The sequence below is a fragment of the Anomaloglossus baeobatrachus genome, chromosome 2 (assembly GCF_048569485.1).
Source record: "Anomaloglossus baeobatrachus isolate aAnoBae1 chromosome 2, aAnoBae1.hap1, whole genome shotgun sequence".
Classification (NCBI taxonomy): Eukaryota; Metazoa; Chordata; class Amphibia; order Anura; family Aromobatidae; genus Anomaloglossus; species Anomaloglossus baeobatrachus.
This window is the reverse complement of record NC_134354.1, coordinates 620,374,906-620,391,198: the sequence shown is the minus strand read 5'-3', so window position 1 is coordinate 620,391,198 and position 16,293 is coordinate 620,374,906.

The window sequence follows — 16,293 nt, the reverse complement described above, 5'->3', positions numbered from 1 at the left end:
AAAACTATATTGCTTTTCTAGAATGGTTTAACAATGAATACATAAAACAAAGTATATATACATTTTATAAAATATCATAAATACTTGGCATTAGTTTTAGGACTGTGTGTTTTTATGCCAGACATGCCTCTATGGACACTTAGACTATTCAACATTAATAGAAAAATAATGTTGCACTGTAGGTCAATCATGATAAGCACAAGAGTATTAGTAACTATTGTTATATTTTTTCAGGTCAGTGGTATTCATGCGCCATCCATTTATGCATGGGTTATTCACTTTACAGACTGTGAGCATGGTTTCATTGAAGTAAAAAATGGATCTGTGTTCAATGTTTCAAAATCTAAAGTGCATTTAAAATTGTTTTTGAAGTGTCAAGCAAATGTTTTATCACAATTGTATTCAAAATAAATACCATAAATCCTAAACCAAAAGTAAAGGCAAGCAAAAAAGTGTGCTGTCTGTTCTGATAGAAAATACCATTGTAAGCATTTCTATCTAAAGTAAAAATCATTATTAGTGATTATTACAAATTTGGTTGTGGGTAGTGATGGCAAACCCAAACTGTAAAGTTTGGGGTTCCTACTGGACAACTAGTGTCCATGCACAGCCCCTGAACATGGACTTCTCAAGGAAGTCCATTTTACTGTTTGAAAATAGAGGGAAAGCCCTGCGTCACCGGTAGGTAGGTGCACAGAGGTAAAAAAATCAACAAACAGGGGAGGTAACCCCGGCACACTACTACTCCCAAAAAGAAGAAACGTATGATGATGCTGAATTTTGTTATTATTGATTAAAAAAAGTAGATAATATGCACACGCAATTCGTCCACAATAGGTCGACGTTTCGGCTTTAAGCCTTCGTCACACTGGACTTTTATCAAGATTCATATGTTAGTTACAAAATATCCGTAATAGGTGGGTCATACCGCGTTAATGGCTTAGGAAGACCTCTAACTAAGAGTAATGAAGTATAGATGAGCGTCGTGCACTGTATCACTTTAGGATCGTTTCTGTAGTAGAGTAGCGCCACAGTGGTCTCAGCTATGAACTGTGTGGCAATAATAAGTAGCTGTATTAAATCTCAAAGAGACAGACCATTAATGCCCTGCAGGTAGCAATGGTAAAGGATGTTTGTGAATGTTCATTCTGCAGGATCCTCACACAAGTCCACACGTCCAGCGGCAGCGCAGGACTCCGGTCACAATCCTTTCCGGTTCTACCGGTGATACTATACATACAGACCTCTCCTTATAGAGTGATGCAGGCACAAGTCTGCACACAATATCACATTCTTGTGACTTCACAAAGATCCTTTACCATTGCTACCTGCAGGGCATTACTGGTCTGTCTCTTTGCATTATGAGGAGACGTGTGTGGTTTGTGCAGGCCTTGCAGCACGAAGCCACACAGGAGGTTTGTGTGGTGTGCGTAGACCCTGGCAACATGGAACCACATCAGAGACCCCAGCAGAAGCAGGAGATGAGGGAGCACATGGACAACCACGGCGGTGAGTGCATTGACGTCTCTATCAGGTGGAGGCAGAGGGACAGAGCAAAGATTCTGGACTAACATAAAACACATGCATGAAAGTTTTTCTAGCACAAATAGCCTCAGAATTCATGTGCATTCAGCATAGTAAGTAACCTTCATGATGTAATAGTGCCAGAGGATGTATTAGGGATAAATGACAAAAGATTTAGTTGAAAACTGTTGCCATAAAACAATTTGAATTTGAATCAAGAATCAAACAGTATAAAGGGCATCAAGGCCAAAAGTTAGGACAATTAAAAAGAATCTGTCAGCTGGTTTTTGTTACCTCATCTGAGACCAGAATCCAATGGTGTATAACTTAGATTACCGGGTGCAGCCATTCTGGCACTATTAGTTTTTAGATTTAGCATGCAGCAGGGCTGAAAAAGCTGCACCACATCAGGCTTTCAATGTACAATGTCTATAGACAGTGACATGCTAATCAAAAGAGGGGCAGAGTCAGACAACATGGCACGAGCCAACTGATCACAGCAATGATAATGTCCTAGTGATAAAACACTCCGTTTAATTAAATGACAGGAAAGGAGCTTGACATGTGACATCTTTAAATTCTGTGTTTTATCCCTATGTCATGCTGAAAACTCAGATTACATAGCAAAAACCTACTGACAGTTTCCCTTTAATGGTGGCAAGAGTCAGCTGATACAAACTGAAGACAAGGCAATGAATGCTTCAATCGAACAACACCTGAATGACGTGATGTGAAGGAGAGAGCAGGGCAAGCACTGGATCATCCGGGGGTGAGCACATGCAACTGGAGTATGTCTTTGATCAGCCTTGACGAGGAAATTTTTTTTTCTCTCTCATAATCATTTGAAAATATTTCATATATACCTTATCAGGACGACCCATAATCATGTTCAGTATTTATTTATAATATCCTGAGAAGTAGTTATGGCATGTATATATAATATATCATGGAATTCATAATGGATGAGATCAGATGTGACAGTATGTTGCCATCCATAAAATGGCACACTAAGAAAATTGGTGCTCGTGACATGCTGAATGAATTTTACTGTTTGATATTTTCATTCTTAATAAAGAAGCAAGCTTAGTTTTGTAGGTATCATATATTTATTTTTATACGCACATTACAACATTACTGCACACACAACAATCTATATCTATTATGTCCATACTTTATTTGTCTATAAAATATAGTAGCTTGCCTATATTCTGAAAGGGAGAAGCACGAGCCAAAGCCAATTTGAACAAAGCTTCATTTTCTAAAAGTAACAATTTCGCTAAATACCCCCCATTGTGTGATTTGATGAAATAAACAATATTATAATAGGAGGCTTCATGCATGAAGAAGCCATTAGTCATTTTTTTATGTCCAATGCATACAAAATGACAAGGAGATTAAATAACAAGTGTCCTTTTCTCCAGTTCCCTTCCATTATCTCATTGGTGATTTTGTGATATGACTTAATAATCAGAATTAATATTGACAAACTTACTTTGTAATCAATTATTGGCATTTATTTTGTTTAAAACCTTCTGACTGTGGAAGAATATCTTAAATACAGTAGATCCTTAAGCATGTGTATTACTTGTGATACTTGAGAATACATTGAAAATCCTAAATATATCTTAAATTTAATATCAAGTTTTGCATGTAAAGGTCAATCCCTAAAGCAAATACAAATGAGTCATTTAATGCATGGCCGGCTCAGTAGATAAAAGCACTGTAGAAGGTGGCCTCCCAAGTAGGAGTAAATATGGTATAACTACTTGTAAGTTTAATGTCTTCCGAAGAGAACTATCGGTGCCCAGAAATGTATATTTATGTCTTCTTTCACACGTCCATGCAGTTAACGCACCTCTGTGATGGTCCATGGGGCAGGTCAATATGTGTGTGTGTCACCCAGGGTTATGGGGTACTCGGTCCCGGGCAGTGTATAACTGGGGAATGTCACGTTCCATGCGCTGGGCCCTTTTTGAAAAGGGGAATATTTACAGGGGATTAGAATAGTGTTCACACTTGACGCCACTTGCGGTGTTGCGGCTATGTGGAAGGAGCCACCACTGCACAATGTCGACTACTGGGTATTGTGTTAATGGCAGCCTAGATGTTAGGCCCTCTGCAAGCAGGGCCGGGACCAAGAGGTTAGGTAATGTGACGGAAGAAGGTAGTCCACACAAGGGGTTCAGTGCAACTCACGTTCTGGTGGTAACTGGTCACCCGAGGCCGGCTGGTTTCACCTTCAGGTTCCCGAAATCCCAGTTCCAATTTAGTAATCTGATGCCTTCTTCCCCTGCACCTGTCTCTGATTCGTGGGTGCCCATGGCGTAGAGCAACTGGGGGTCCCCGTCTGGTAGTCTTCCACTGCAGTCCAAATGACGGTAGCGTGAACCCTGTGGGGTTGAAGTCTCTGGTCCTGTCCCCGGGTCTCCCTTTGCTACTGAGTCTCGGATTTTAAAGTCAACGAGGTCCTTGATGGTCCCCTCGTTGTGCAGGTGTTATCAGGCCTGCCTGGAGCTTCTGCTTGTCCTAGGGTCCTGTACCCCGTTGGTGCATAGTTCTGGGAGTACTCCACCATACTCCACCGGCAACTACCCTCCTGGGCACCAGGTTACTGTTCACTCCAAGTCAGTGCGTCTCCTCATGTCCATCTTCACGGTTTCCTCTGACTCACTACTCTGACTGACTGTCTGTCCCTCTCTGCCCCTACCACCTGGTCAACTAGAGGAATAGACTGGTTCCACCTCTAGGCGGCCATCCATTGGTCCAACCCTAGCCTTGTACCATTCTATGGGGGATTGTTGGGTAAAACTGGGATTTTGTGAAGTGTTTGTGTGTTACCGACACTGGCACCCTAATGGGTAGGCCCTGCATCCTGGTGAGGATGCAGAACCTTGTAGCGCCCTGATGGCTTCAGGGGTGCTACATGTGTCCGTGTGTGTGTTCTACATGTGCTTCCCCTGTGTTATGCGTGTGACATCCGCATAGCACACGGACAGCATGAGCTGGTATACTTACCTATCTCCAGTGCTGCTGACTCTGACACTGCTATTACTTTTTGGTTTGCGGTCAGTGCGGTGAATATGCATAAGCTTAATGATTGGTCCTGGAAGCAACAGCAGTGCCAGAGACAGGTAAGTATAATTTTTATTTTTTCAAGGGACAGGTGTTTTCTCCAGTATATGTCACACAGATGTTACAGGGATCACATCAATGTGCAGTTCGCACGACACCTGTTCTGCCGACAAAAACCAAACATGTCGCCATGTTGAGTACACTGACAAGTGTGTTTGCCACATGGACACACGGTCCATGTGAAAACACGGACGTGTGACCAAACCCATTGAATTTAATGGGTTTATGTGTGTCCATTTCTCTGGCATATGTGGAATCGAACAACATATGTACCAGAAACATGGACGTGTGAAGGAGGCCTAAGGTAAGTACTAAGACCAATGCCAGGCTACACAGCAAGTTGTGGCCAGTAAGGCTGCAAATATCAGACAAATAATTGCGACACATAAATTTAATGCTACTTACCAGTTGCAATTGAAGTATCAGGTTTCTGCTCTTCCCGGCCACCAGCTTTGTTTCAAGTTTCTATTTTTTTTCGGCTTCTGTGTTTTCATTTCTGCCTGTCAAAAGTGTTCATTGCCATATGAGGGCTTGTTTTTGCAGGACAGGTGTTATTACGTAAAGGGGTTTTCTCATGAACAAAGTTAATTTTAAAGATCATTTCAATCAATAGAGCTTGAAATAATAATAAGTTCTACAATTGGATGTTTTTAAAAAAAAAAAAAGTTCCAATGCTGAGAAAATCTTATAAATGTGCTCCTGCTGTGTACAGTGTAATGGCCGTGCCTAAGTCCGAACTGGGTGCAAAAACCTAAAAAAATATCACTATGGGGAGAGAAGGTATGCACACCAGTGACTATGTAAGGGGAATATATGAAAAGCAGAAACTGCTGTGTGAATACTGACTTGAAAAATCCAATAGCTATATGCAAGAGTGAATATGTGAAAAATGGAATCTGCATTACTGCCATGAACATATGAATCAAGAGAAATTTAGCTACTTAATTGATCAATGCAATAGAGCCCCAACACTACGCCAAAGTATTTCTCTACGTTGGGGTCCATAGCTTGTGTGTGTCCTCTCATGCAGTTAAAAAACCTACCGTGTATGGGAAGCTGAGACCCAGGCTATTTATGCGTATGATATGGATTGGCAATAGGTGTGGTTGGGGAGGGTTCACAAACGAAAAAATACTAACAAATAGGAATAACGTTTGGAACACCAGTCTAAGTCCGAACTGGGTGCAAAAACCTAAAAAAACATCACTATGGGGAGATAAGGTATGCACACCAGTGACTATGTAAGGGGAATATATGAAAAGCAGAAACTGCTGTGTGAATACTGACTTGAAAAATCCAATAGCTATATGCAAGAGTGAATATGTGAAAAATGGAATCTGCATTACTGCCATGAATATATGAATCAAGAGAAATTTAGCTACTGGCGTAGTGTTGGGGCTCTATTGCATTGATCAATTCAGTAGCTAAATTTCTCTTGATTCATATGTTCATGGCAGTAATGCAGATTCCATTTTTCACATATTCACTCTTGCATATAGCTATTGGATTTTTCAAGTCAGTATTCACACAGCAGTTTCTGCTTTACATATATTCCCCTTACATAGTCACTGGTGTGCATACCTTCTCTCCCCATAGTAATGGCCGTGCCTGACTGTACAGGTACATGGTCTGATTATTCCACATCTCCTGGGTAGGGAGGGAAGTAAAAGAAAGTATACTTTACAGACATTATAGCAGGGGATAGTAGCTGAGTCTTTCTGTGAGGTAAAACATTTATTTCTGCATTTTTATACAAGCAAGAAAATGTTTTACCACAAAGAAAAAAGCATCTGCAATCCCAAGCTGTAATGTCTGTATACATACTTACTTCCTCCCCAGCCCAGGAGATGTGGTATGATCAGAACATGTCCCTGTACGGTCAGACACGGCTATTACACAGTACATAGCAGGGGCATATATAGAAGATTATCTCAGCACTGGGACATTATTTTAAACACATCCAATTGTAGAACGTATTATTATTTCAAGCTGTATGAATTAAAATCAACTTTATTTGTGGGAAAACCCCTTTAATTCAATTTAATTGATGATATATTGAACATTTTGTGGGGTGGTATGGAATACACAGCTACTACACAATTCTTTAGGAACTTGCATTTATGGTATTTACTATAAAAGATAAAAAATGACATTATTTCTGCAGCAATTTTCTGTTTTGTTTTTGTTTTTTCTTCCCATTCTTCCAAGAGTCAGAGTTTTTTATTTTTCCATCAGCATAGGAATATGAGGGCTTGTTTTTGCGGAACAAGTTGTTCTTTTGAATGACATCCTTAATTTCACCATATAGTGTACTAGAAAATAGTAAACAAAAATCCAAGTGTGGTGAGATTGGAAAAAAAGGGCAATTCTACAAATTGCTTTTTTTTTTTTTTTAAATCACCATGTTCACTATGTGAAATTCAGAAGACTGGAGGACACAGAAGTATAATGCTAAATACACACATTTCAATATTTTGTGACTTTCTTCATCAGAGAGAAAATATATAGTGTAACTGCTGATGATCTATGAATGCTGGCAACTCAGCCGGCGTTCACAGAAACTACTTCATGACAGTTGCAGGGGTCATCAGCTGACCACCAGCTGTCAGGACAACCCATTGGCTCCAATTAGGTTGGCCCTCAGACTTGAGACTCTGTGGTGGTTTCCCTTATCTTAGAAGTAGGCTTGTTGATAGCCAGGTCTGAGCCCCCAGCGTGACCCAACTTCTGTCCGAGCCCTGATCTTATTTTCTCTCTCCCCAGTCCCTTGGGATGGGCCAGAAAACACAATGACAAAACCCCACAAAAAGACACGGACAAAGGAGAATGGAAACTCGTACACACACAACTCAAAACACACAGGAGAGACAATATGTGTACTTGGGGGCAACACAAAAGGGGAAGAAGTAATGCACAACAGGGGAACATTCTCACTACTCAGAAGTGCAGCACAAATCACCATAAACAGGATAACCACCAAGACCGGGATTGCTGGAGATTATGCTGAAACTATCATCGGCACGTACTGAAAGGAAGCCATGCTTTAAATAGGGAGGAGACAGCTACACGTGGCAATTAACCTGAGCTCTTAGGTCCTGATTACCAGTCTGCAGGAATTTACTCCTGCAGAACTAAAGATCAGTGAACCTGAACCAGCCGACGCTTGGCTGAATAATACAGAAACCTCATGTTGTTTGTGAGACTCTGTAGTGTGAAAAGTGTCTGAAGGCGCTGTGCCAGCAGGTGTGTGCAGAGCCGCACATCACATGACAGCATGTGTTGAATTCTGCCGTCAGAGATTGACAGTGTGATTTAACTAGTTAACAGCGGCGGGCAGATCACTGATCTGCCCGCCGCTGTTAAAGGCACATGTTGGCTGATCAGATTAGCCAACATGTGCAGGGAAAGATGTGGGATCAGCAGGTGAGCCCACATCAAAAAGGAGAGACACAACCTTGGCTGTACTGGTGCGTCCAAGGTCGTGAAAGGGTTAGGCCAGAATCACACTTGTGAGAGACTCTAGTCTCGCATCGCATCACCCGGCATGGCCGCACACTCCCCAGACAGGAGCGGGATGGCAGCATGTATTTCTATGCAGCTGAGAAGCTCCTGTCCGGAGAGCATCAGGCCGTGCTGGGTGATGCGATGCGAGACTCGCGCGAGTCTCTCACAAGTGTGACTCCAGCCTAAAATGCTGCTAAGTAACTTTTGACTATGACACCTGAGGGGTTATTTTGCTAGGATTTAAGTTATCTTTGAGCGCAGACAAATTAGGTGAGTGTTAGCTGTATCACACAGCATAATGATTATATACTACCTCAAGTGATATAACACAGCAGTAAATGGCATATATTTTTATAGCCAAAAATTTCTGTCAATAATCTATATCATTTTCTAGTTATCTACAAAGTATATTTCTAAAAATAAAACCTGTATAAGTTGAATTGAAAAGGTTTGAATGAAATGAAGAACGTTGACACAAAAAAGCTTAGTAAGTCAGTACATGAGTTGAAGGGAAGCTATCAATAAAAAGTGAATGGTTAATAATGTGGAACGCAGTTGACAAAGCAAACAAAATTAAAAGAGACACCTGATTGTTGCTAATAGCCCAGGCGATCACATATTGAATGACGAGGAGCCCAGTCTCTCTAGCATGGAATTGAATTGAAATTCAATTTGAGACATAATGGAGAGGATTTATTCGAATGAGTATAATTATTTCGAGTTGTCTGAGTGTTATTAAGGAAAAGGAAATACAAAAGCCAACAGATACAAATTAGAAAATGTCTACTAGTGGAACATTTAATACAATTAAAAAGTTAAAATGTACTTTTAGTAGGAACACATTTTAAGGGATTTATGGTGTGGATACATTCCTTCCCCAGTAGATAATTATGAGCGCTCGTACTGTTAAACAAATGCAAACCAAACATTAAACTTTTTTCTGCTCCTCTGTGGTTTGTGAGTTAAAGGGGTTGTCCACTACTCAAACAACCCCTTTTCAATTTGTATGTTTTCCACTTGTTAAATAATAATACTTTTACTCTCCTTCGGTGTTGATACATGCTCACCCGGTAAAATCTTCCGTCATGCAAGTCCTGTGGCCATTGGTGGTCGCTTCACTCTCCCCGCCTTCAGACAAATCACTTACATCCAGAGAAAGTGAGGCCAAGTCCTCTCTCTTCCTCCGGATGTAGGTGATATGTCCGAAGTGGGGAGAATGGGGGGGGCATTGATGGCCACAGGACTCGCGTAACATAAAGTTTTACGCAATCGCTGGGAGAACGAGACACTGCAGGAATGACATCAATACCGGAGGTGAGTTCAAGTGTTTGTATTTTAAAAGGAGAAAACAAAGTTTGAGAAGGAGTTGTGCGAGCAGTGGACAATCCCTTTAAAGTACCCTATTGGCCAATTGACAATTTTAACTGTACATAAACAGAATAAAGGAAAGATCTCACACTTTCTGTTTGGGCATAGTAAGTAGGACTCTAAGGAGTGGAAGGAGATCCAGCACTCGTCCAGATAAAATCAATTTTCTTTATTTCAAAAATTCATTAAAAAAGAAACCCCCCTTTTTTCTGGATTAAGTAGGACTCTAAGTACTTCTCCTTGGAGTTCCGTAACTCCCTATAAACATGAATGCTCAGCTTTCTATCATTTTTTTCTATTTGAAGAGATAGACAAGCAGCTTCTTTTTGACTCTTAGGTACCCTTCATATGTCCGTGAGAAAACACGGATGTGTGCGCAGACACTTTGATATCAATGGGTTTGCGTATGTCCGTGTCTCTGGTATGTATGAAAACTGACAACACACATACCGGAGACACAGACATAGGCAGACCCATTGAAATAAATGGGTCGGCGCACACATCCGTGTTTTCTCACTGACATGTGTCTGTGTGGTGCACACATGTGTCCGTTTGCGCCAGACGGTGACATGTCCGTTTTTCTCCTGCAGCACGGGTGTAACATGGACCACAAACTGATGTAATCCATGTGACATCATTGTGACATGTGCCTGAGAAGACACATGTCCTTCAAATAAAATGATTTTCTATACACTCCTGTCTCCAGTGCTACTGTTTTCGGTGCTGCTGTCACTTGCTTCCGGGCCCACTCATTAAGCTCATGAATATTCACTGCACCACAGACCCAGAAACGGCAGCACCGGAAACAACAGTGCCTGGAACAGGCAAGTATAGGAGTTCCTGACTTCACAGATAGCACACTGACAGCACACGTTGAACACACACATGTAACTCGCAAACACGTAGGCACACACAAAACAGACAGTAAAAAACGTGCAGCATGTGAAGGGGCCTTATAGGAAACAGTGTGATAAGTCTCGTAGGCTCATTTATACTGACTGACCACATCCATTTAATGACTGACAATTGGCTTCATGCAAATCAATCATCATTCATTTCATAGCCTGTTTAGATAGGCTGACTACAGTGCCACACAGACAGGATGATCTATAATGTGATTGTTCTGTGTGCATAGAATATCATTGATCTCGGCAGCACATTCAGATGATTATCATACTGTTTAGGCAAGCTGATAAGCAGGAATATAGGAATGCTTATTTCTAATCATCAGCCTGTTTGAATAGGCCCTTATTCTCTATGGATAAGGCAAAATGGAAAAATTGTATATTTTCAGCCTACCATACTCCATATGTTTTACATGTTGATAAGGCAGTGATATCCCTGTTAGATGAATGGAGAATACTCCGGCAAGTCCGTCCATCGAGTGGGCAATCAAGAGGAAAAAAGGAAACTTTTTAATCCAGCACTAACAGGAACTTTTTCGTATTAAAAATATATTTTCTTCATTTCTCACTTATTAAAAAAGATGAAAAAATCCAAACAATAAAAAAAATCACATAAGTCCAATACAGGTAACCTTACGCCTTTCAGACATATGGTTTGTCCTTATTCATAGGCATATTTAGATATAACTGAATTGTCCAGATATAGCTTCTACCTTTGGATGGTCCCATTAAAATATTAAAGCTTATACTCACCTACCATGCCGACACCATTCCAGCGGTGCCAGCACGCATGCTCCCAGGGCTATGAGTGATCAACAGTAAGTGAGCGACTAGCCGAAGCTTCACTTCCTGTTGATCACTCATGCATCCGAAGTGGACAATCCCTTTAAAAACATTTCTAACAGCAGGTAATGTGAGACTTAAAATAACAATACTCATTTATTAATTTCCCTTCCTCTAGAGTGCTAGAGATTCCCCACATGGTGATGTATGTCCATCAGTGACAGCTGGTGTTTGACTGCAGTGGTTTTACGGCACGTTTTTGATGTGGAAAAGTGAACATTTACTAGTACAGGCTACATTCCCTGCGGGTAGGCACTTTTTTAAGATCAAGGACAGCCTCTTTTACTACCACAGTCAAGTTGAATTAAACAGTAGCCTGGGAGAAACCAGGACAAAGAGTTTGCGCCCATGAAGCCAGAAGCAGTTATAGAAGATGGCCTCCAATCTAAGTGGGGCTTTGCACACTACGACATCACAGGTGCGATGTTGGTGGGGTCAAATCGAAAGTGACGCACATCCGGCGTCACAGTCGATATCGTAGTGTGTAAATCCTTTTTGATACGATTAACGAGCGCAAAAGCGTCGTTATCGTATCACCGGTGTAGGGTCCGACATTTCCATAATGCCGGTGCAGCGACAGGTACGATGTTGTTCCTCGTTCCTGTGGCAGCGCACATTGCTGTGTATGAAGCCGCAGGAGCAAGGAACATCTACCTGCGTCCCGGCTGCAGTGAGGATGGAAGGAGGTGGGCGGGATGTTTACATCCTGCTCATCTCTGCCCCTCCGCTGCTATTGGCCGCCTGCCGTGTGACGTCGCTGTGATGCCGCACGACCCACCCCCTTAGGAAGGAAGCAGGTCGCCGGCCAGACCGACGTCGCAGGGCAGGTGAGTGCATGTGAAGCTGGCGTAGCGATAATGTTCGCTACGGAAGCTATCACAAGATATCGCTGCTGCGACGGGGGCGGGGACTATCGCGCTCGACATCGCAGCATCGGCTTGCGATGTCGTAGCATGCAAAGTACCCCTTAGGCAAAGCTGAGAGTGTCCTTGAACCAGAGATCGAAAGGGACATTTGTAAAGTAGAAAAAAAAAAAAGCAAAGAGCATAGAACTTAGGTTTGAGGGATAGTCTTAGTAAAAATATTAGGCCTTAATATAAACTATTTGTTTATAATGATTTTAACCAAAAAACATCATAAATTCATCTGCACTGTATATAATTTTCTAACAAGGACATTTTAAACAATTTCATCTTCTTAATATATTTACTTATGTTACATTCAAATATCAGAATGTTCTGTATTACATGTGACTTTAAAAGAAGTTAATTATCTAATAGGCGCTCGCAAATTTGTCATGAAGAATCATCAATTTGTCAGTCAGTTAATTAATTTTACTGAATTAGATGCCAATTAATCCCATAAAGTCACATTTTCTTGGAAGTTGAGAATGAGGCAATGTCTACTGCAATTTAAACCTTGTCATATTGCATATATTGTAATGATTCATGATGTTATGATTTCAAAATATATATTTTACTCATTTTGTTTTTCCATCAAATATGACTTCTGAAATAAACAGTAAACACATATCATAACACATAGTATAGTAATAGTACATGGTCAGAAGTGAGAGCGGTAATTACAATTTATGGAGCAACTCCTATTGAAATACAGGCAGCTTTTTAATATACAATATGCAAAAGATAATGATGGCATGAGCATAAGACACAGAACATTAAACCTTATAGCCTAAAGGGCAGCATTTTAAGATATTTCAGGTTCAAAATGGGTATACTAGAATACATTATTTAATCCATATTTTATTATGTATTGTTTATTGAGACCACAAAGGCCAAAAACTTTTCCCATATATTAACTTTAATTTTTAGTGATGGGCGAGCACTTAAATTATTCAATCCTCGTCTTGATTAAAGAGTATAACGGAAGTCAATGGCAAACTCGAGCATTTGGCCAGCAGACCCTCCCCGGAGGTCGGGGGGGCAGTAGAAATGAGAGTCAGACAGTCCAGGAGGAGGAGAGGGGGTGGAGTGAGACAGTACAATATCTCAACATTAATTTACTGAAAAACTATTTGCTGTTGAAAGACAATTCTACTTCCACTATGTAACTCTTAAGTGGGCTTTACACACAGCGACATCGCAAGCGATGTCGCTGGTGAAAGCACTCGCCCCTATCAGTTGTGCGTCATGGGCAAATCGCTGCCCGTGGCGCACAACATCGCTAGTAACAGTCACACATACTTACCTGCCTAGCGACGTCGCTGTGGCCGGCAAACCGCCTCCTTTCTAAGGGGGGCGGTTCATTCGGCGTCACTGCGACGTCACTAAGCGGCAGCCCAATAGAAGCGGAGGGGCGGAGATGAGCGGGCCAAACATCCCGTCCACCTCCTTCCTAATTGCCGGCGGCCGCAGGGACGGTTATGTTCCTCGTTCCTGCGGTGTCACACATAGCGATGTGTGCTGCCGCAGGAACGACGAACAACCTGCGTCCTGCAGCAGCAACGATAATCGGAATAGGAACGACTGGACAACGATCAACGATTTGGTAAGTAATTTTGATCGTTAACAGGTTGTTCCAGCGTTTCACACGCAACGACGTCGCTAACAAGGCCAGAAGTGCGTCACGAACTCCGTGACCCCAACGACATATCGTTAGCAATGTCGTTGTGTGTAAAGCCCGCTTAAGTCTGTGACCCATTACATGATTATCATACCCCTGAAATACTCTCTGCTAGAGGTGAAACCTGCACTTTCCAGCTTGTGACCTACTAAAATATCTTGACATTCAATTCCTGAAATACTCTGTGTTGCTAGAAGACGCCTCTCCTTCAAATGTGTAACTCTTAAGGCCATTTTACACGCTGCGATCTCGCTAGCGATCTCGCTAGCGAGTGTTCTTGCCCCCATCGGTTGTGTGTCATGGGAAAATCGCTACCCATGGCGCACAACATCGCTAGGACCCGTCACACTACTTACCTGCCTAGCGACGTCGCTGTGTCCGGCGAACCGCCTCCTTTCTAAGGGGGCGGTTCGTTCAGCGTCACAGCGACGTCACTAAGCAGCCGCCCAATAGAAGCGGAGGGGGCGGAGATGAGCGGGATGAACATCCCGCCCACTTCCTTACTTCCTCATTGCCGGCGGCTGCAGGTAAGGTGAGGTTCCTCGTTCCTGCAGTGTCACACATACTGATGTGTGCTGCCACAGGAACGACGAACAACCTGCATCCTGCAACAGCAACGATATTTGGAGAATGGACAGCATGTCAACGATCAACGATCAACGATAAGGTGAGTATTTTTGATCGTTAGCAGTCGCTCGTATGTGTCACACGCAACGACGTCGCTAACGAAAACGGATGTGCGTCACGAATTCCGTGACCCCCAACGGCATCTCTTTAACGATGTCATTGCGTGTAAAGCAGCCTTTAGTCTGTGATTTGCCATAAATTTATCATACCCTTGAAAAACTCTGTTCTGTGAATGGAACCTGCACTTTCCAGCTTGTGACATACTACAATATTTTGACATTCATTTGCTGAGATACTCTGTGCTGCTGGAAGACAATTCTCCTTCCACTGTGTAACTCAGTGTTTGACCAGCCAAAAGATTATCATAACTAAAATACTCTGTGCTGCGAGTAGCAGCTGCACTTTACAGCTTGTGACATACCACAATATCACAACATTCATATCCTAAACCCAGCACAATTCTGCCATATAGTAACCACATGATATTCCATTGTATAGACTTAGCATACCGCCATATAGTAACCACATTGCATTGTATAGACTTAGCATACTGCCATATAGTAACCACATTGCATTGTATAGACCCAGCATAATACTGCCTTATAGTAAGCAAATTGCATTGTATCGACCAAACATAATACCGCCATATATTAACAAAATTGCATTGTATAGACCCAGCATAATACCTCCATATTGTAATGAGATTGCATTGTAAAGACCCAGCATAATATTACCATATAGCAATGATATTGCATTGTATAGACCCAGCATAATATCTCCATATTGTAACCACATTGCAGTCTATAAATCCAGAATAATACCACCAATTTGTAACCACATTGCATTGTATAGACCCAGCATGATACCATATAGTTGCCACATTGTAGCGACTGAAAAGTTAAGTTCCATTACCATTACATACATCTGTCTTTGCTCTGCTTTATCTGACCATTTATTTCAGGTGTAGCAGAGCTGAGAGGATCAGATGTAGCAGAGCAGAAATGATCAGAAACACTACATCTATCTCTGCTTTGCTACATCTGACCATCTCACTCAGATGTAGTGTCGCGCCCTGGGGCAGCCGAGGTGCTCGGATCCGGGCGGTCCGTGGCTTGAGGGGTCCCGGTCCCGGGGGCACCGTCAGACGGTTTTTAAATAAAAAGGGAAAAAATCTTAAAAATAGTCCGACTACGCCACTTGTGGTGCGCGGCCAGGGTTAGTAGGGCCACCGCTGCCAGTCTTCCCGGGGGGTGATGGATGGGGCAGCGTGGATGGTGGAGCCCTCTGTGTGCAGGGCTTTTCCCCAGGGGTAGGTAAGGGTTAACGTGGAGGCGCAGGGGAATAAATCAGTCCAGACAGATGAGTGCAGTTTGGTTGCTTTTACTTACAGCTGGGTTTGTGTAACGCACCTGAACTATCAGGTCGTCACAGGGTATTGTACAATCTGCCCTCCCATGCAATATCCACCTCCTTCTTGGTTATGGGTCCCCAACTACATGGTGTTGCCTACATCAGCTAATTAAAGTCCTAGGTACACTCTGCACCACACCCACCAGACACACCACTGGACGGCCTGAGTGTTATAAGGTCGCCCACTTGGGGGGTTGGTTAGGGGAGGTCAGGAGTGTCAGTAGTAGTGAGGAGAAGTGTGTTGGAAGTGAAGGAGAGAGGAGGTCAGGAGCCGAGCTCCTAGGAAGCCATCTAGGTAGCAGACGGTGGTCTGGGCCTAGAGGAGTTGGACCCCCGGTTGCAGGGGATCATGGCAAGGGGCACAGAACTGTCGGGGAGGACAGCCTGCGGCCTTGCA